The sequence below is a fragment of the Arachis hypogaea genome, chromosome 10 (assembly GCF_003086295.3).
Source record: "Arachis hypogaea cultivar Tifrunner chromosome 10, arahy.Tifrunner.gnm2.J5K5, whole genome shotgun sequence".
Classification (NCBI taxonomy): Eukaryota; Viridiplantae; Streptophyta; class Magnoliopsida; order Fabales; family Fabaceae; genus Arachis; species Arachis hypogaea.
The window spans coordinates 63,181,691-63,202,843 of NC_092045.1; the positions used below are offsets into that span (position 1 = coordinate 63,181,691).

At 39.2% G+C, this 21,153-nt stretch overlaps 1 non-coding gene across 1 annotated transcript; it reads right to left on the reverse strand.

Annotated features, from left to right (window-relative positions):
• Positions 1–20,792: 20,792 nt before the first annotated feature.
• LOC112719428 (small nucleolar RNA R71) lies at positions 20,793–20,896 on the reverse strand. The gene has a single exon (XR_003161730.1). It is a non-coding gene; the product is annotated as a small nucleolar RNA R71 (small nucleolar RNA).
• Between the last annotated feature and the right edge of the window lie 257 nt (positions 20,897–21,153).

The window sequence follows — 21,153 nt, forward strand, 5'->3', positions numbered from 1 at the left end:
TGTATTGAATTATCAAAAAGAGTTTAAACTTGCAAGAATATAGATAATATGGGTGAGCACATGTGATTGAACTTTTGAACCCTCACCGGATATGTGTATCCGCTCTATTCACTCAAGTGTTTAAGGGTCAATCACTCAATTCTCTTCTAATCAAGCTTTCCAAAATTTGATTTCCTTCTAACAATCAACATTTATTCAATGCATGCATACATTCATCATGAGGTCTTTCATTTAGGTTGTAATGGGGTTAGGGTCAAGGTAGGATCATTTATGGTTAAGTGGGCTAATATTTGAATCTTTGATTAGCATAGACTTTCCCACCTAACCTATATAATGACCTATACAAATTCAAACTACTCTAACTACCCATTCTTCACTCTTTCTTACATATCCATGCATCCTTATTTGATTCATGACACCTATGCATTGATTCCTTTTTATTGACTTCACTTTGGGGCATTTTGTCCCCTTTTTATTATTTTCTTTCTTTTTCCAAATTTTTTTTTTATCATTTTTTTTTCTTTCATTTCTTTTTCTTTTGTCAAACTATATACAAGAACATCAATGCACAAGGTCTATTCATTTAATCAATACATGAGTATGTACCCAATTCCTAAACATGAAAGTGTACTACCTCTTTTATCCCCTCCAATGTTCCCAAGCCTCACCAACTTTGAATAATAAACACTCTCACTAGCCTAGGCTAATCAAAGATCCAATCAAGGACTTTTATTGGTTTTTCGCCTTGGGCTTGTAATGAGCTAAATTGAGAATAAGTTGGTTAAGCATAGGCTCAAAATTGGCTAACAATGGAGAATAAAAGGTTGGCTATTTGGGTAAGTGGTTAATGAAGTAATGGCCTCAATCATATAAATGCATAAATGCAAGAAATAAATGGACATATAGAATCAAGCAAATCAAGGATTACAATCATAGAAAGAGAACAATTTCACACAAGAACGGAAAATAAATGGTTATAAAGTGTAACCACATCAATAGGCTCAAGTCTCACAAGCTTGTGTTCTCAATTCAATACATGCTTCACAAAGTATGAAATTCAAGCAAGTTTTACCAAAAATTTTCTTTTCAATCAATTGGGTTGATGCCCTATATTTAAACTTCTTGGAAAATTTCAATGTTTGACTAGGCATTGTTGTGATTGAAAAATCCAAAATTTTCTTAGTTCACCCTTTCCTTTTTCACTCAAAACCAATTTCTTATACAAAAAGGGTGACTAAATATTTACAATTCAAGTATGATTTCTAATCACAACCACGAATTAAAAAGAAAAATATGCAAAAATGTATAAAGAAAGATTCAACTAAAAGTAAAAGACTGAAATCTATCATCTAAAACATCTAAAGATATCCATAAGCATCAAAGTATCTAAAATCCAAAATAAGCAATAAAAGTATCCCAAAGCAACTAAAAATGCATCCAACTATATACAAAATATGCAAAATAGGATAACTAGGCTGAAAAGCTGAAAAGTTCACCGGTTCCCAAATAATGCTACCGGTGCCCTCCCCACACTTAAAACCAAGCATCGTCCTCGATGCTAAACCGGAGGATCAGTGGGAGGTACAACGATAGGCGCAGGCTCTGACTGTGGGACCGGCTCCTCAGGAATCTCTAGTGGCTCTGTAGTGGCAGGGGAAGGCTGCTGAACCGGCGCCTCCGCAACCTCCTCCTGATGATCCTGCTCATCGGAGGCCGGAGAGTCGGGAAGAGGGGGCAGCTCAAGGCCCTGTGCCACAAACATCTGATCTATCCTATCCAGGCGGCGTCGGATATGGCGCTTCTCGCGCTCTAAAAACCGGAAAAGGCGCTGGACTAGGAGGTAAGTAGGCTCAGGTGCTGCTGGTGGATCAGTAGATGAGGAAGGAGCTGCAGCAGTAGAGGAAGATGGGGCAGCTGTAGGGGCAGAAGGTGAAGGTGTCCCCACGGGAGCTCTGGCCCGAGATCGGCGTCTAGCAACTGGTCTCTCGTGCACCCACCCACCCCAAGGAATAGTAACCTCCTTATCATCATCATCAGGGGGCGGGGGTCGCACATCATCATCTAACCATGGCACCTCGGCTAGGGCCGCCATACTCGTGACCAATGTAGGAAAAGGAAGTAGGCCACGAATATGCGCCCGCCACATACACTGTCTGATCAATCTAGGGAAAGAGACCTCCTTCCCCTCCATAACACACCCAATGAGTAGGAGCATCTCCATAGGAATCTCAGAAAAGTGGGTGGTGGGAAGGACATAGCAAGCAAAGATCATCTGCCAAGTCTTGGCCTCCCTAGTCAGATGAGAAAACATCATCCCTTTTGGCTTGGTATTGTTGGCATCCATAACCCAAGTAGCCTCTGGTATCCCAATAACAGTCCTGAGTGCCTCATAATCGAAGGTCATACTGTGTATGGCTAACTCAGCCTGCTGGTGGGCACACAACTCATCCGAAACATGCCTGCACTGTAGTGCCTCCTCAATGGCAGTCTCAGTAATCATAATCTCCCTACCCCTCACCTGAACCGAATCCAATGTGGGACGGAAGAAGTTACAGTAGAATTCCTTCACCCAAGAAACATTAACATCCCCCAAATCTCGGTCAACAAAGTCAATGCCCAAATCAATGATCCGACCGGAAATAGAACGTCTCACATCCATTGGGAGAAGTAGCTTCTTCTCAATGTTGAGCTTTGTAGTCCGATACTTAGAAAACCGGAGCTCACAGTAGAGATTAGGGAATTTTTCAGGATTGGTGGAAGGTAACTGTTGATTCTCTTTGTCCACATCATTTAAAGGGTTCTTGGCATAATTCTTATAAGTGGAAGGAAGTGAAGGGGTAGAGTGTTTTCTCTTTTTGGAGGTAGTGGCTATGGCTTTGCCTTTGTCGGTCATCCTGAAAAATATGATAGGATATATAAGACATTTAGCAATTAACAAATAAAGCATGTTCAGGAGGCAAATAGCAAAAAGAGACAATCTTTGATGTTGCAATGAATATGTAAAAGTGAACAAATGAACCAAGAAAGCAAATTTCTTTAAAATTGACCACTCATATTCAAAATGCAAGAAAATCATCATATTTTGGAAAGAATTGTTAAAGAGGGTTAAAGTGAGCGGAAGTTAGAAAGTTTAAAGAAAGTAGTAGGTTAAAGAAAATGGATTAGTAATACGAAGAGATTTATGCATAGTAAACGGAAGAGTTGTGGTTCATGTTCACAATTATGCAAATCCGGGAAGTCAAAAATAAATGGATGTTGCCCAAAACTGAATTAAAGACCAAAATGGACTAATCTTCTTGAAAATCGGGCAGCATTCCGGCTTAAAATTGGATGTTCCCGAATAGCAAATGATCACAGTGGCATAGCAAACAACATCAAGTAAGTACAGCACCATGGGAATAGGATTCAGACAGCAAGAAATACACAAAAACAGTCCAACAGCATCATACAACGTCCAAACAAACAGACAGCAAGTAAGCACATACGGAGCACTTATCAGGCCTAGAATCCTCTATCCAGCCCTAGCTACCTAACCGCAGTTATTTCTAACTAACCTATCATGCAAAGTTTGAATTTAAAACTAACTAACATACAATTTGGCGAACTAACAGAAATGAAAACTAACAGAAAAACAGAAAAGAAATTGAGTGGAACCTGGGAGCAGAGGAAGCAGTAATGGAAGGGAAAAAAAAATGGGGGGAAATGAGCTAGGTACTGCGCCGCCGTAAATGGTGGCCGGAATGTGAGCAGCGGCGGTGGTTCTGCCGGAAGAGTAAGCGACCGAGAGAGGAGAGGCAATGCAGAAAGAGGCGGAGAAGGAGAAAGGGATGAGTGGGGAGGAGAGAGAGATTGGGGTGCTGCCGGCGGTGAAGACTAGGCGGCGGCGGAGATTGCCGGTTGCGGTGGGGGCAGAGTGAGAGACGAGTGAGAGTGAGAATGTGATGAAGGAGTGAGAGAAGGAGAGTTGAGGGAGGATAGTGAGAGAAGAAGAAGAAGGGTGGCCGGCGGCGGTGGTTGATGGCGCAGCAGAGGTGGCTATGGGAGAAGAGAGGAAGGAAGAAGATGATGGGGGTTGAGGGGATGAGTGCGCGACTGCGCAGGATGCGTCGCGCATTAGGGTTATACCAAATTTTGAATCGACGCGCGCGCGCACCTTGCGCGTCCGCGTCCCTTGATGAAACTTGCGACCCACGCGTGCGCGTACATTGCGCTTACGCGTGGATGAGAAATAGAGGAATGGACGCGTGCGCGTACAGCGTGCGCACGCGTGCATGAAGTTGGGCTAGAGGCATAGAGTTGGCCCAAAGCAGGCCTAACTCTCTGGAGAATGGCCTGGAAGTTGCGCATTCAGATCGGCGCGCATGCGGCACGCACGCGTCCGCGTACATTGTTGAGGTTTGAATCGGCGCGTTGGCGCGATGTGCGCGCTCGCGCAGGCTGAGTTGAGCCTGGGGCCTAAAGCTAGCCCAGAGCTGGCTCAACTCTCTGGATTTTGGCTCAAAGACCTGCAGCAGCGAATCGGCGCGGACGCGGCAAGTATGCGTCCGCGTGTATGTTTATACTCTTAGAAACGGCGCGCACGCACGTTGTGCGCGTCCGCGTGGGTCGAGCTGGGCTGGAGGCATGATATTTGCCCAAGGGAGGCCCAACTCTCTGGACTGTTGGCTCGTGGTGCATCCTTACAGGGACGCGTGCGCGGACATGGTGCGCTCGCGTCCAACCCTTTTTTTTTTTTTTTTTTTGAAACAAATTCCTGGTGCTCCCCTTAGTGTTCACAACTCTTATTCACTCATCTATCATACAATTCACAAAAATGCAATTTTGATATTATTCATCTACTACTAAACACAACATGATGTATATGACTAAGCTAACAATGAGATTGTACAAACAAATTTGTATGAAACATCTACCTACAATGGTAACTCAAATCACTTATTAAGTAAATGTAAAAGATTGGAAAGAGTTTACCATGGTGGGGTGTCTCCCACCTAGCACTTTTAGTTTAAGTCCTTAAGTTGGACATTTGAGAAGCTCTTTGTCATGGTGGCTTATGCTTGTACTCATCCTTGAATCTCCAAGGATCCATGCTCTTCAATTGGCTGACAGAATTTCCAACCATTTTTATTGAGCTTGGGCAGATTTCTACCCAAAATACGAGTCCCCATATTTGATCTTCATATATCGAACCGGGATCCCATATCTTATTTTCGCATCCGTCCGTTAGTTGAGTTCCATGATTTTGTCGGATGGGTGGTTGATAGAAATGTAGTGGACACATGGGATTCTCTTGACTCCAACAATGCTTCCTCCTAGATCCATATAAGGTGATCTTTTTCCCAACATCATCCCTATACCTTGAGGTCTTGACCTTAATGAACTTAACACCTCTTTTCCAACCACTACACAACTCATTCTTACTTTTAAGTCCACAAAGAGTTCTAAGTTGACCATCATTTTCAATCAAACCATATTCAAGTGAGAAATTAAAGCTTAGGGATAGAGATTTTACCCACTTAAATGTTGTGTTTGATGGTAGCTTGGGAAGGAAGGCTTCCCCACACTTAGACGATGCAAGATCTACCTCTTTGTGCTCATCTTTGGTTGTTTCCACCTCTTCACAAGCTTCTTTGAATTCAACCTTTTCCCTTTTGTTACATGGCTTGGTGTTGACATATTGTTTAACGGAAGGTGATTCAACTTTGGATAGGAATTCATCGATGAATGAATTCATCTCTTGATCAACCTCTTCGTATTCTTCAATTTCAATATATACCATGCCATTTTTGTTTTTCGTGGGGGGTTGTACACACTCTCCTATAGCTCCAGCTTCATGTCCAATGGGGGAGGATTCGATTGTAGATAGGAATTCATCCAAGATTGAATCCATCTCTTGATAAGCTTCTTCCAAGTCTTCAATGATGGTATGCTTTGGAGGTTGCGCACCCTCCTCAACATCAATATCAAGCTTCTTGGAAGAGTTCTCCATGACGCTACATTCCCATGGACTTTCAACATCTCCTAGGTCTTCAACCACTTCTTCCTTTTCTTCAATGATCATAGGCTCCTCCAATTGTTCCAACACAAAATAGTATCCTCCATCCCCCACCAAATCTTCCAATTTCTCCTTCATGCTTTGTTCTTCTTTTGACTTCTCGCATGGGATCATGGGAGTACCTTGAGCGTTCAAACATCGGTAGGCTAAGGTGGACACTACCTGGGTCAAGTTGGTCACAAACTCAAGTGTATCCCGCTTCATGGCTTCTTGTCCTTGAAGTAACAAAGTGAGAGAATCGTTTATTGATGCTTGTGGTGGGTAAGAAAGGTCATCATTTTGGAGAGAGGGTTCATAATAGGAAGGTGGTTCTTCTTGGTAAGGTTGTGGAGATTGTGTGTATTGAGGTGGTTCTTGGTAGTGATCTTGATATGCTTGTGGTGGTTCTAAAGGTTCGTGCTCATAATGGTCATAAAAATATGGTATGGATGATCGGTCATATGATGGATATGGATCATAGGAAGGTGCTTGGTATGGAGAGGCTTGTGAGAATGGTTGTGGCTCATGTTGAGGATATGGTTCATAGGCATATGGTGGTGGTTCTTGAAAATCACAAGGTGGTTCACCATAGCCATTGGGTTGGTATGCATCATAGGATGGCTCTTCTTCATAGTATATTGGTGGAGGTTGTTGCCATGAAGATTGATCATATGCATATGGCTCCTCCCACCTTTGATGGTTCCATCCTTGATATGCATCCTCATTGAGGCTCCCATTACCTACAACACAATTAGAACCAAGCTCATAGCCAAAGTGAGAATTCATGGTGGAAAGGGAAAATAAAATTCTACACTAGCGAATAAAGCAAAAAGCAAGATATTTACACTATTCACATATGTACAATAACCAATAACATAACACCATTGCAATCCCCGGCAACGGCGCCATTTTGACGATTGGATTTTTGACGGTTTAGAATTTTACAAATGAAATCTCGTCGAAGTATAGTCTCTAAACCAACAATAATCCTCTCATACAAAAATTTGTTTGTCACAAGTACAAACCCCTAAAATCTATAAACCGAAGTATTTAAACCTCGGGTCGTTCTCCCTAGGATTTACAATAAAGTGTTTTGTTATTGGTTGTGAGTTGTATTTGGGGTTTTAGATGAGAAACATGAATAGTAAATGGTAAGAAAACTTTATTAACAAAATGGTCTTGGCAAGATTTGGTTGTCAAGGGTCTTCATCATTATCACTAGCCACAAGTATGGTAGTTGCAAGGATTAATCCCACTTAGTCATCCTTAAATCAATTAACAAAGGAAAGTCAAGTGAGTTACATCAATCCTAGTCCATAAGTCCTAGCTTTCCACTAATTGGATTAATGAAGGCTAGAGTTAATGGCTATCAACTAGCAATCAATTGGACACTAGTGACTCAAGAAACCCTAAGTTACCTTCTCAAGCCAAGAACATAGAATTCTACTCTAACATCCTCTCAAGCATTTCATCAAACACTTGGAGGGTAATGAAAGAAAGCATTTTTTATTTGTAGGAATAAAAGGAATCAACAACTAACAATTACAAAGAATTAACAAAACAACAATCAACAACATCACAATCACATGAATTATCTCAAATTGCATTATTAAAGGAAAACAAAAGAACAAAAATATCTCAATTACAAAACCTAGAAACAAAATAAGAGAAATTACAACAAGAGGATAGGGATAGAAAGAAGAACCAAAGTGTAGCAATCATCAAGTGAATGTAGAAGTAGAAGGAGACTTGAATTAAACCTAGAACTATGAGATCCTAATCAAACCCTAATTCCTAATCCTAGAGAGAAGTGAGAGCTTCTCTCTCTAAAACTAACTATAACTCCTAAAACTAAGCTAATGATCAAAGTATCTAAAATCCCCTTGATTCCCTTTCAATACTTGACTTAAATAGCATCAGAAATGAGTTGGATTGGGCCCACATGACTCCTAAAATTGCTGGCCACATGTTGCATTAAGTGAACCAGATGGCAGCAACGGCGCGCGCGCGCAACGTGCGCGTGCGCGCCCCTGAACGCGAAGCAACATATGGCAAAATTTATATCATTTCGAAGCCCCGGATGTTAGCTTTCCAACCCAACTAGAACCTCATCATTTGGACCTCTGTAGCTCAAGTTATGGTCAATTAAGTGCGAAGAGGTCGGCTTGACAGCTTTCCGGTTCTTTCATTTCTTCATGAGTTCTCCAACTTTACATGCTTTTTCTTCATTCCCTTGATCCAATCTTTGCCTCCTAAATCTGAAATCACTTAACAAACATATCAAGGCATCTAATGGAATCAAGGTAAATTATATTTATCTATTTTAAGACCTAAAAAGCATGTTTTCACATCTAAGCACAATTAAAGGAGAATATACAAAACCATGCTATTTTATTGAATAAATGTGGGTGAAAGGTGATAAAATCCCCTAAAATCAATACAAGATAAACCCTACAAATGGGGTTTGTCAGTCATAACTCGGAGTTCAACTCCAAGAGGAGCCTCAGCTCGTGGATTGATCAAGCTCAGCCCAAACATACACCAAGTGGGCCCCGGAAGTGGATTTATGCATCAATTACCTACTCATGTAAACCCTAGGAGCTAGTTTATTATAAATAGAACATTTAACTATTGTATTAGATGTCTTTGACCACGTTTGATCTTTGGTCTCAGTTTTGTATTATTCTTCATCTTAGGAGGCCTTAGAGCACGTTTAGGGGGGCTGGCCATTCGGCCATGCCTGAACCTTGTACTTATGTATTTTCATCGGTGGAGTTTCTGCACACCATAGATTAAGGGTGTGGAGCTCTACTGTACCTCAAGTATTAATGCAATTCTATTTTCTTTTATTCAAATCTCTCTTATTCTTATTCCAAGATATTCATTCGTACCCAAGAACATGATGAACGTAATGATTAAGTGACGCTCATTATCATTCTCACTTATGAACGCACGTGATTGACAACCACTTCCGTTCTACATGCAACAGAGCTTGAATGTGTATCTCTTAGATTCCCCAACAGAATCTTCGTGGTATAAGCTAGATAGATGGCGGCATTTATGAGGATCCGGAAAGTCTCACCTTGTCTGTGGTATTCCGAGTAGGATCCTGGGAATCTGGAAAGTCTAACCTTGTCTGTGGTATTCCGAGTAGGATTCCGGTAATGAATGACTGTGACGTGCTTCAGACTCGCAAGTGCTGGGCGTTAGTGACAGACGCAAAAGAATCAAGGGATTCTATTCCAGTAGGAGCGGGAACCAACCAGTGATTAGCCGTGCTGTGACAGAGCGCGTGAGCGTAGTTTTCACTGCGAGGATGGGATGTAGCTTTCGGCCAGGTGATGCCTCCAGACGATTAGCCATGCGAGTGACAGCCGCAGAGGACCATTTTCCCGAGACGATTCAAAGTAGCCATCGTCGAACAGTGAACCCCTATACACAGCTTGCCATGGAAAGGAGTAAGAAGGATTGAGTTGAAGCAGTAGGAAAGCAGGCGTCCGTGAGCCATGCAATATCTCCATATGCTTATCTGAAATTCCCACCAATGAATCTGCATAAGTATCCCTTTTATTATTCCTTTTTATTATTTGATTTTCTAAATTCCATAATTTTATCTGCCTAACTGAGATTTACAAGGTAACCATAGCTTGCTTCATACCAACAATCTCTGTGGGATCGACCCTTACTCACGTAAGGTTTATTACTTGGACGACCCAGTACACTTGCTGGTTAGTTGAACGGAGTTGTGTCCACTCGTGCCAATTTCAAATTCCATAAAAATACAACTTAAAGAATAGTGATCACAATTTCGTCCACCAAGTTTTTGGCGCCGTTGCCGGGGATTGTTCGAGTATGGACAACTGACGGTTTATCTTGTTGCTCAGATTAGGTAATTTTCTTTTCAAAAATCTTTTTCAAAATTTCTCTTTTCTTTTTCATTTTTCTAATACCGTTTTTTTCGAAAAAAATTAATAAAAATCCAAAAAAATTAGAAAATCATAAAAATCAAAAATATTTTGTGTTTCTTGTTTGAGTCTTGTGTTAATTTTTAAGTTTGGTGTCAATTGCATGTTTTTCAAAAATTTATGCACTATTTTCGAAAATCTCATGCATTCATAGTGTTCTTCATGATCTTCAAGTTGTTCTTGACAAGTCTTCTTGTTTGATCTTGATGATTTCTTGTTTTGTGTCTTTTGTTGTTTTTCATGTGCATTTTTGCATTCATATTTTTCATGCATTAAAAGATTTCTAAGTTTGGTGTCTTGCATGTTTTCTTTGCATAAAAAATTTTTCAAAATTATGTTCTTGATGTTCATCATGATCTTCAAAGTGTTCTTGGTGTTCATCTTGACATTCATAGCATTCTTGCATGCATTCATTGTTTTGATCTAAAAATTTCATGCATTGAGTATTTTTGTTGTTTTTCTCTCTCATCAATAAAAATTTCAAAAATCAAAAAAATATCTTTTCCTCATTTTTCTCCAAATTTTCGAAAATTTGAGTTGACTTAGTCAAAAATTTTCAAAATTAGTTGTTTCTTACAAGTCAAGTCAAATTTTCAATTTTAAAAATCTTACCTTTTCAAAATCTTTTTCAAAAATCATATCTTTTTCATTTTTTTTTATATTTTTCGAAAATTCCAAAAATCTTTTTTAAAATATTTTCAAAATATTTTTCTTATCTCTTATATCTAATTTTCGAAATTAGCTAACAATTAATGTGATTGGTTCAAAAATTTGAAGTTTGTTACTTTCTTGTTAAGAAAGGTTCAATCTTTAAGTTCTAGAATCTTATCTTGTAGTTTCTTGTTAGTTAAGTCATTTTAATAATTAAATCTTTTTCAAAAATTTTATCTTTTTCAAAATTTGATTTCAAAATATCTTATCTAACTTCTTATCTTCTTATCTTTTCAAATTTAATTTTAATATCTTTTTCAATCAACTAACTAACTTTTTGTTTGTTTCTTATCTTTTTCAAAACCACCTAACTACTTTTCCCTCTCTAATTTTCGAAAATATCTCATCTCTTTTTCAAAAGTTCTTTCTGTTTTAAAATTTTAATTTTAATTATATTTTGTCTTTGAATTTCGAAAATTACTAACCTCTTTTTCAAAAATTATTTTCGAAATTTCTCTTCTCTTCTCTTATTCTATTTAATTAATTAATTACTAACACTTCTCTTCACCTCTCTTCATCTAAGAATCCGAACTTCTTATATCCCTTGTATTTGGATTCTTCTACCCCTTTCTTCTTCTACTGACATAAAAGAATCTCTATACTGTGACATAGAGGATTCCTCTTTCTTTTCTTGTTTTCTTCTCTTTCATATGAGCAGGAACAGGGAAAAAGGCACTCTTGTTGAAATTGATCCAGAACCTAAAAGGACTCTGAAGAGAAAATTTAGAGAAGCTAAATTAAATTATTCTAAAGGTAACCTTTCAGAAATTTTCGAACAAGAGAAGGAGATGGCAGCCGAAAATAATAATAATAATGCAAGGAGAATGCTTGGTGACTTCACAAAGCCAACGTCCAAGTTTGATGGAAGAAGCATCTCCATTCCTGCCATTGGAGCCAATAACTTTGAGCTGAAACCTCAGCTATTTGCCTTAATGCAACAAAACTGCAAGTTTTATGGGCTTCCATCTGAAGATCCTTATCAGTTTTTAACTGAGTTCTTGCAGATCTGTGAGACTGTAAAGACGAATGGAGTTGATCCTGAAGTCTACAGACTCATGCTTTTCCCTTTTGCTGTAAGAGACAGACCTAGAATATGGTTGGATTCACAACCTAAGGATAGCCTAGACTCCTGGGATAAGCTGGTCACTGCCTTCTTGGATAAATTCTTTCCTCCTCAAAAGCTGAGCAAGCTAAGAGTGGATGTTCAAACCTTCAAACAAAAAGATGGTGAATCCCTCTATGAAGCTTGGGAAAGATACAAGCAGTTGACCGAAAGATGTCCATCTGACATGTTTTCAGAATGGACCCTATTAGATATATTCTATTATGGTCTCTCTGAATTTTCGAAAATGTCATTGGACCATTCTGCAGGTGGATCTATTCACCTGAAGAAAACGCCTGAAGAGGCTCAAGAACTCATTGACATGGTTGCAAACAACCAGTTCATGTATACCTCTGAGAGGAATTCCGTGAATAATGGGATACCTCAGAAGAAAGGAGTTCTTAAAATTGATGCTCTGAATTCCATATTGGCTCAGAACAAAGTGTTGACTCAACAGGTCAACATGATCTCTCAAAATCTGAATGGATTGCAACATGCATCCAACAGCACTAGAGAGGCTGCTTCTGAAGAAGCTTATGATCCTGAGAACCCTGCCATGGCAGAGGTTAATTACATGGGTGAACCTTATGGAAACACCTATAACCCATCATGGAGAAATCATCCAAATTTCTCCTGGAAGGATCAACAAAAGCCTCAACAAGGCTTTAACAATGGTGGACGCAATAGGCTGGGCAATAGCAAGCCATATCCATCATCTTCTCAGTAACAGACAGAGAACTCTGAACAAAACACTTCTAATTTAGCCAATATGGTCTCTGATCTGTCAAAGGCCACTTTTAGTTTCATGAATGAAACAAGATCCTCCATTAGAAATTTGGAGGCACAAGTGGGCCAGCTGAGTAAGAAAGTCATCGAAACTCCTCCCAGTATTCTCCCAAGCAATACAGAAGAAAATCCAAAAGGAGAGTGCAAGGCCATTGATGTGATCAATGTGGCCGAATGCACAAAGGAGGAGGAGGACGAAAATCCTAGTGAGGAAGACCTCCTGGGACGTCCCTCAAGCAAGAAGGAGTTTCCTATTAAGGATCCAAAGGAATTTGAGGCTCATATAGAGACCATAGAGATTCCATTAAATCTCCTTCTACCATTCATGAGCTCTGAAGACTATTCATCCTCTGAAGAGGATGAAGATGTGAATGGAGAGCAAATTGCTTAATACTTAGGAGCTATCATGAAGCTGAATGCCAAGTTGTTTGGTAATGAGACTTGGAAAAGTGAACCTCCCTTGCTCATTAGTGAACTAGATACTTGGATTCAGAAAACTCTACCTCAAAAGAAACAAGATCCTGGCAAGTTCCTAATACCTTGTATCATAGGCACCATGAGCTTTGAAAAAGCTCTATGTGATCTAGGGTCAGGGATAAATCTTATGCCACTCTCTGTAATGAAGAAGCTAGGGATCATTGAGGTACAACCTGCCTTGTTCTCATTGCAATTGGCAGATAAGTCATTGAGACAAGCTTATGGAATAGTAGAGGACGTGCTAGTAAAGGTTGAAGGCCTTTACATCCCTGCTGATTTCATAATCTTAGACACTAGGAAGGAAGAGGATGATTGCATCATCCTTGGAAGACCTTTCCTAGCCACAGCAGGAGCTGTGATAGATGTCAACAGAGGTGAATTAGTCCTTCAATTGAATGGGGACTACCTTGTGTTTAAGGCACATGGCCATCCCTCTGTGACAAAAGAGAGTAAGCATGAAGAGCTTCTCTCAGTTCAGAGTCAAGAAGAGCCCACACAGTCAAACTCTAAGTTTGGTGTTGTGAGGCCACAACCAAACTCTAAGTTTGGTGTTAAGACCCCATATCCAAACTCTAAGTTTGGTGTTGGGACTACACTAACATTGACCTGATCACCTTGTGGCTCCATGAGAGCCACTGTCAAGCTATTGACATTAAAGAAGCGCTTGTTGGGAGGCAACCCAATTTTATTTATCTAATTTTTATTATATTGTTATTTTGTGTTTTATTAGGTACATGATCATGAGGAGTCACGATAAAAATCAAAAAAATTAAAAACAGAGTCAAAAACAGAAGAAAAAAATTTTTCACCCTGGAGGTCGCGCAGACTGGCGTTCAACGCCAGTAAGATGCATCTGGCTGGCGTTCAACGCCAGAACAGAGCACCATTTTGGCGCTGAATGCCAGAAACAAGCAACATCCTGGCGCTGAACGCCAGGAATGTGCCTAGAGGAGACAAACTGGCGCTGAACGCCAGTTACAAGCATGAAACTGGCGTTCAACGCCAGAAACATGCTTTACATGGGCGTTGAACGCCCAGAACATGCACCAATGGGCGTTTAAATGCCAGAATGATGCACGAAGGCATTTTACATGCCTATTTGGTGAAGGAATGGTATTTCTTTACACCTCAGGATCCTGTGGACCCCACAGGATCACCTCAGGATCTGTGGACCCCACAGGATCCCCACCTACCATATTCCCACCTTACCTTTTAATCCTAATCACACTCTCCTAATCCTAAATCTCATTTTCCTACTCCCCATGTCACACTTCCCAACACCCATCACCAATCACCTCAATTCCTCTTCCCAATTACCCCATTCACCATTCACATCAACCCACTCTTCCCCATAAACCCCACCTACCTTCATAAAATTCAAATTCAATTTCCCACCCATTCCCACCCAAAATGGCCGAACATACACCCTCCCTTCTCCCTATAAATACCCTTCCATTCTACTTCATCTTCACACAACACAAACCCATCTTCTCCCACTTAGCCGAACCCACCTCTCTCCCTCTCTACCATATTCTCTTCTTCTTCTTCTTCTTCTCTTCTTTTCTTTCTTGCTCGAGGGCGAGCAAAATTTTAAGTTTGGTGTGGTAAAAGCATAAGCTTTTTGTTTTTCCATTACCATCAATGGCACCTAAGGCCGGAGCATCCTCTAAAAAAGGGAAAGGGAAGACAAAAGCTTCCACCTCCGAGTCATGGGAGATGGAGAGATTCATCTCCAAGAGCCATCAAGACCACTTCTATGATGTTGTGGCAAAGAAGAAGGTGATCCCCGAGGTCCCTTTCAAGCTCAAAAAGAATGAGTATCCGGAAATCCGACATGAGATCCAAAGAAGCGGTTGGGAAGTCCTAACCAACCCAATGCAACAAGTCGGAATATTGATGGTTCAAGAGTTCTATGCCAATGCATGGATCACTAGGAACCATGATCAAAGTATGAACCCGAATCCAAAGAACTATCTCACAATGGTTCGGGGGAAATACTTAGATTTTAGTCCGGAAAATGTGAGGTTAACGTTTCACTTGCCCATGATGCAAGGAGATGAACGCCCCTACACTAGAAGGGTCAACTTTAACCAAAGGTTGGACCAAGTCCTTATGGACATATGTGTGGAAGGAGCTCAGTAGAGAATAGATTCCAAAGGCAAGCCAGTTCAACTAAGAAGACTGGATCTCAAGCCTGTGGCTAGAGGATGGTTGGAGTTCATTCAATGCTCCATCATTCCTACTAGCAACCGATCTGAAGTTACTGTGGATCGGGCCATCATGATCCATAGCATCATGATTGGAGAGGAAGTAGAAGTTCATGAGGTCATCTCCAATGAACTCTACAAAATAGCCGATAAGTCCTCCACCATGGCAAGGCTAGCTTTTCCTCACCTTATTTGCCATCTGTGTTACTCAGCTGGAGTTATCATAGAAGGAGATTCCCCCATTGAAGAGGATAAGCCCATCACCAAGAAGAGGATGGAGCAAGCAAGAGAAACCATGCACGGTTCTCAAGATGTGCATGAGGAAGCTCATCATCAACAAATTCCTGAGATGCCTCAAGGGATGCACTTTCCTCCCAACAACTATTGGGAGCAACTCAACACCTCCTTAGAAGATTTGAGCCTCAATGTGGAACAATTAAGGGTGGAACATCATGAGCACTCCATCATTCTCCAAGAAATAAGAGAAGATCAAAGAGCCATGAGGGAGGAGCAACAAAGGCAAGGAAGGGACATAGAAGAGCTTAAGGACATTGTTGGTCCTTCAAGAAGAAGACGCCACTAAAGGTGGATTCATTCCTTGTTCTTTATTTTCTTTCTGTTTTCGGTTTTTAGTATTGTGTTATCTATGTTTTGTGTCTCTACTTCATGATCATTAGTATGTAACCATGCCTTAAAGCTATGAATAAAATCCATTAATCCTTCACCTCTCTTAAATGAAAAATGTTTTAATTCAAAAGAACAAGAAGTACATAAATTTCAAATTTATCATTGAATTTAATTTAATTATATTGATGTGGTGACAATACTTTTTGTTTTCTGAATGAATGATTGAACAGTGCATATGTCTTTTGATGTTGTTGTTTATGAGTGTTAAAATTGTTGGCTCTTGAAAGAATGATGAACAAAGAGAAATGTTATTGAGGATCTGAAAAATCATGAAATTGATTCTTGAAGCAAGAAAAAGCAGTGAAAAAGCAAAAGCTTATTCGAAAAAAAAAAAGAGAAAGAAAAAGAAGAAGCAGTAGAAAAAGCCAATAGCCCTTAAAACCAAAAGGCAAGGGTAAAAAGGATCCAAGGCTTTGAGCATCAATGGATAGGAGGGCCTAAGGAAATAAAATCCAGGCCTAAGCGGCTAAACCAAGCTGTCCCTAACCATGTGCTTGTGTCATGTAGGTCCAAGTGAAAAGCTTGAGACTGAGTGGTTAAAGTCGTGATCCAAAGCAAACGAGTGTGCTTAAGAGCTCTGGACACCACTAACTGGGGACTCTAGCAAAGCTGAGTCACAATCTGAAAAGGTTCACCCAGTTATGTGTCTGTGGCATTTATGTATCCGGTGGTAATACTGGCAAACAAAATGCTTAGGGCCACAGCCAAGACTCAAAAAGTAGCTGTGTTCAAGAATCAACATGCTTAACTAGGAAAGTCAATAACACTATCCAAAATTCTAAGTTCCCAGAGACGCCAATCACTCTAAACTACAAAGGAAAAAGTGAGATGCCAAAACTGTTCAGAAGCAAAAAGCTATAAGTCCCGCTCATCTAATTAAATTAATATTCATTGATATTTTAGAATTTATAGTATATTCTCTTCTTTTTATCCTAATTGATTTTCAGTTGTTTGGGGACAAGCAACAATTTAAGTTTGGTGTTGTGATGAGCAGATAATTTATACGCTTTTTGGCATTGTTTTTAGGTTGTTTTTAGTAAGTTTAAGCTACTTTTAGGGATGTTTTCATTAGTTTTTATGTTAAATTCACATTTCTGGACTTTACTACGAGTTTGTGTGTTTTTCTGTGATTTCAGGTAATTTCTGGCTGAAATAGAGGGACTTGAGCAAAACTCTGAAAAAGGCTGACAAAAGGACTGCTGATGCTGTTGGAATCTGACCTCCCTGCACTCGAAATGGATTTTCTGGAGCTACAGAACTCTAATTGCGCGCTCTGAACGGCGTTGGAAAGTAGACATCTAGAGCTTTCCAGCAATATATAATAGTCCATACTTCATTCGGAAATTGACGACGTAACTTGGCGTTGAACGCCAATTACATGCTGCTGTCTGGAGTTAAACGCCAGAAAAACGTCATGATCCGGAGTTGAACGCCCAAAACACGTCATAACTCGGAGTTCAACTCCAAGAGGAGCCTCAGCTCGTGGATTGATCAAGCTCAGCCCAAACATACACCAAGTAGGCCCCGGAAGTGGATTTATGCATCAATTGCCTACTCATGTAAACCCTAGGAACTAGTTTATTATAAATAGAACATTTAACTATTGTATTAGATGTCTTTGACCACGTTTGATCTTTGGTCTCAGTTTTGTATTATTCTTCATCTTAGGAGGCCATAGAGCACGTTTAGGGGGGCTGGCCATTCGGCCATGCCTGAACCTTGTACTTATGTATTTTCAACGGTGGAGTTTCTGCACACCATAGATTAAGGGTGTGGAGCTCTACTGTACCTCAAGTATTAATGCAATTCTATTTTCTTTTATTCAAATCTCTCTTATTCTTATTCCAAGATATTCATTCGTACCCAAGAACATGATGAACGTAATGATTCATTATCATTCTCACTTATGAACGCACGTGATTGACAACCACTTCCGTTCTACATGCAACAGAGCTTGAATGTGTATCTCTTAGATTCCCCAACAGAATCTTCGTGGTATAAGCTAGATAGATGGCGGCATTTATGAGGATCCGGAAAGTCTCACCTTGTCTGTGGTATTCCGAGTAGGATCCTGGGAATCTGGAAAGTCTAACCTTGTCTGTGGTATTCCGAGTAGGATTCCGGTAATGAATGACTGTGACGTGCTTCAGACTCGCAAGTGCTGGGCGTTAGTGACAGACGCAAAAGAATCAAGGGATTCTATTCCAGTAGGAGCGGGAACCAACCAGTGATTAGCCGTGCTGTGACAGAGCGCGTGAGCGTAGTTTTCACTGCGAGGATGGGATGTAGCTTTCGGCCAGGTGATGCCTCCAGACGATTAGCCATGCGAGTGACAGCCGCAGAGGACCATTTTCCCGAGACGATTCAAAGTAGCCATCGTCGAACAGTGAACCCCTATACACAGCTTGCCATGGAAAGGAGTAAGAAGGATTGAGTTGAAGCAGTAGGAAAGCAGGCGTCCGTGAGCCATGCAGTATCTCCATATGCTTATCTGAAATTCCCACCAATGAATCTGCATAAGTATCCCTTTTATTATTCCTTTTTATTATTTGATTTTCTAAATTCCATAATTTTATCTGCCTAACTGAGATTTACAAGGTAACCATAGCTTGCTTCATACCAACAATCTCTGTGGGATCGACCCTTACTCACGTAAGGTTTATTACTTGGATGACCCAGTACACTTGCTGGTTAGTTGAACGGAGTTGTGTCCACTCGTGCCAATTTCAAATTCCATAAAAATACAACTTAAAGAATAGTGATCACAATTTCGTCCACCAATTTTTTGGCGCCGTTGCCGGGGATTGTTCGAGTATGGACAACTGACGGTTCATCTTGTTGCTCAGATTAGGTAATTTTCTTTTCAAAAATCTTTTTCAAAATTTCTCTTTTCTTTTCATTTTTCTAATACCGTTTTTTTTGAAAAAAATTAATAAAAATCCAAAAAAATTAGAAAATCATAAAAATCAAAAATATTTTGTGTTTCTTGTTTGAGTCTTGTGTTAATTTTAAGTTTGGTGTCAATTGCATGTTTTTCAAAAATTTATGCACTATTTTCGAAAATCTCATGCATTCATAGTGTTCTTCATGATCTTCAAGTTGTTCTTGACAAGTCTTCTTGTTTGATCTTGATGATTTCTTGTTTTGTGTCTTTTGTTGTTTTTCATGTGCATTTTTGCATTCATATTTTTCATGCATTAAAAGATTTCTAAGTTTGGTGTCTTGCATGTTTTCTTTGCATAAACAATTTTTCAAAATTATGTTCTTGATGTTCATCATGATCTTCAAAGTGTTCTTGGTGTTCATCTTGACATTCATAGCATTCTTGCATGCATTCATTGTTTTGATCTAAAAATTTCATGCATTGAGTATTTTTGTTGTTTTTCTCTCTCATCAATAAAAATTTCAAAAATAAAAAAAAATATCTTTTCCTCATTTTTCTCCAAATTTTCGAAAATTTGAGTTGACTTAGTCAAAAATTTTCAAAATTAGTTGTTTCTTACAAGTCAAGTCAAATTTTCAATTTTAAAAATCTTACCTTTTCAAAATCTTTTTCAAAAATCATATCTTTTTCATTTTTTTTATATTTGTCGAAAATTCCAAAAATCTTTTTTAAAATATTTTCAAAATCTTTTTCTTATCTCTTATATCTAATTTTCGAAATTAGCTAACAATTAATGTGATTGGTTCAAGAATTTGAAGTTTGTTACTTTCTTGTTAAGAAAGGTTCAATCTTTAAGTTCTAGAATCTTATCTTGTAGTTTCTTGTTAGTTAAGTCATTTTAATAATTAAATCTTTTTCAAAAATTTTATCTTTTTCAAAATTTGATTTCAAAATATCTTATCTAACTTCTTATCTTCTTATCTTTTCAAATTTAATTTTAATATCTTTTTCAATCAACTAACTAACTTTTTGTTTGTTTCTTATCTTTTTCAAAACCACCTAACTACTTTTCCCTCTCTAATTTTCGAAAATATCTCATCTCTTTTTCAAAAGTTCTTTCTGTTTTAAAATTTTAATTTTAATTATATTTTGTCTTTGAATTTCGAAAATTACTAACCTCTTTTTCAAAAATTATTTTCGAAATTTCTCTTCTCTTCTCTTATTCTATTTAATTAATTAATTACTAACACTTCTCTTCACCTCTCTTCATCTAAGAATCCGAACTTCTTATATCCCTTGTATTTGGATTCTTCTACCCCTTTCTTCTTCTACTGACATAAAAGAATCTCTATACTGTGACATAGAGGATTCCTCTTTCTTTTCTTGTTTTCTTCTCTTTCATATGAGCAGGAACAGGGAAAAAGGCACTCTTGTTGAAATTGATCCAGAACCTGAAAGGACTCTGAAGAGAAAATTAAGAGAAGCTAAATTAAATTATTCTAAAGGTAACCTTTTAGAAATTTTCGAACAAGAGAAGGAGATGGCAGCCGAAAATAATAATAATAATGCAAGGAGAATGCTTGGTGACTTCACAAAGCCAACGTCCAAGTTTGATGGAAGAAGCATCTCCATTCCTGCCATTGGAGCCAATAACTTTGAGCTGAAACCTCAGCTATTTGCCTTAATGCAACAAAACTGCAAGTTTTATGGGCTTCCATCTGAAGATCCTTATCAGTTTTTAACTGAGTTCTTGCAGATCTGTGAGACTGTAAAGACGAATGGAGTTGATCCTGAAGTCTACAGACTCATGCTTTTCCCTTTTGCTGTAAGAGACAGAGCTAGAATATGGTTGGATTCACAACCTAAGGATAGCCTGGACTCCTGGGATAAGCTGGTCACTGCCTTCTTGGATAAATTCTTTCCTCCTCAAAAGCTGAGCAAGCTAAGAGTGGATGTTCAAACCTTCAAACAAAAAGATGGTGAATCCCTCTATGAAGCTTGGGAAAGATACAAGTAGTTGACCAAAAGATGTCCATCTGACATGTTTTCAGAATGGACCCTATTAGATATATTCTATTATGGTCTCTCTGAATTTTCGAAAATGTCATTGGACCATTCTGCAGGTGGATCTATTCACCTGAAGAAAACGCCTGAAGAGGCTCAAGAACTCATTGACATGGTTGCAAACAACTAGTTCATGTATACCTCTGAGAGGAATTCCGTGAATAATGGGATACCTCAGAAGAAAGGAGTTCTTAAAATTGATGCTCTGAATTCCATATTGGCTCAGAACAAAGTGT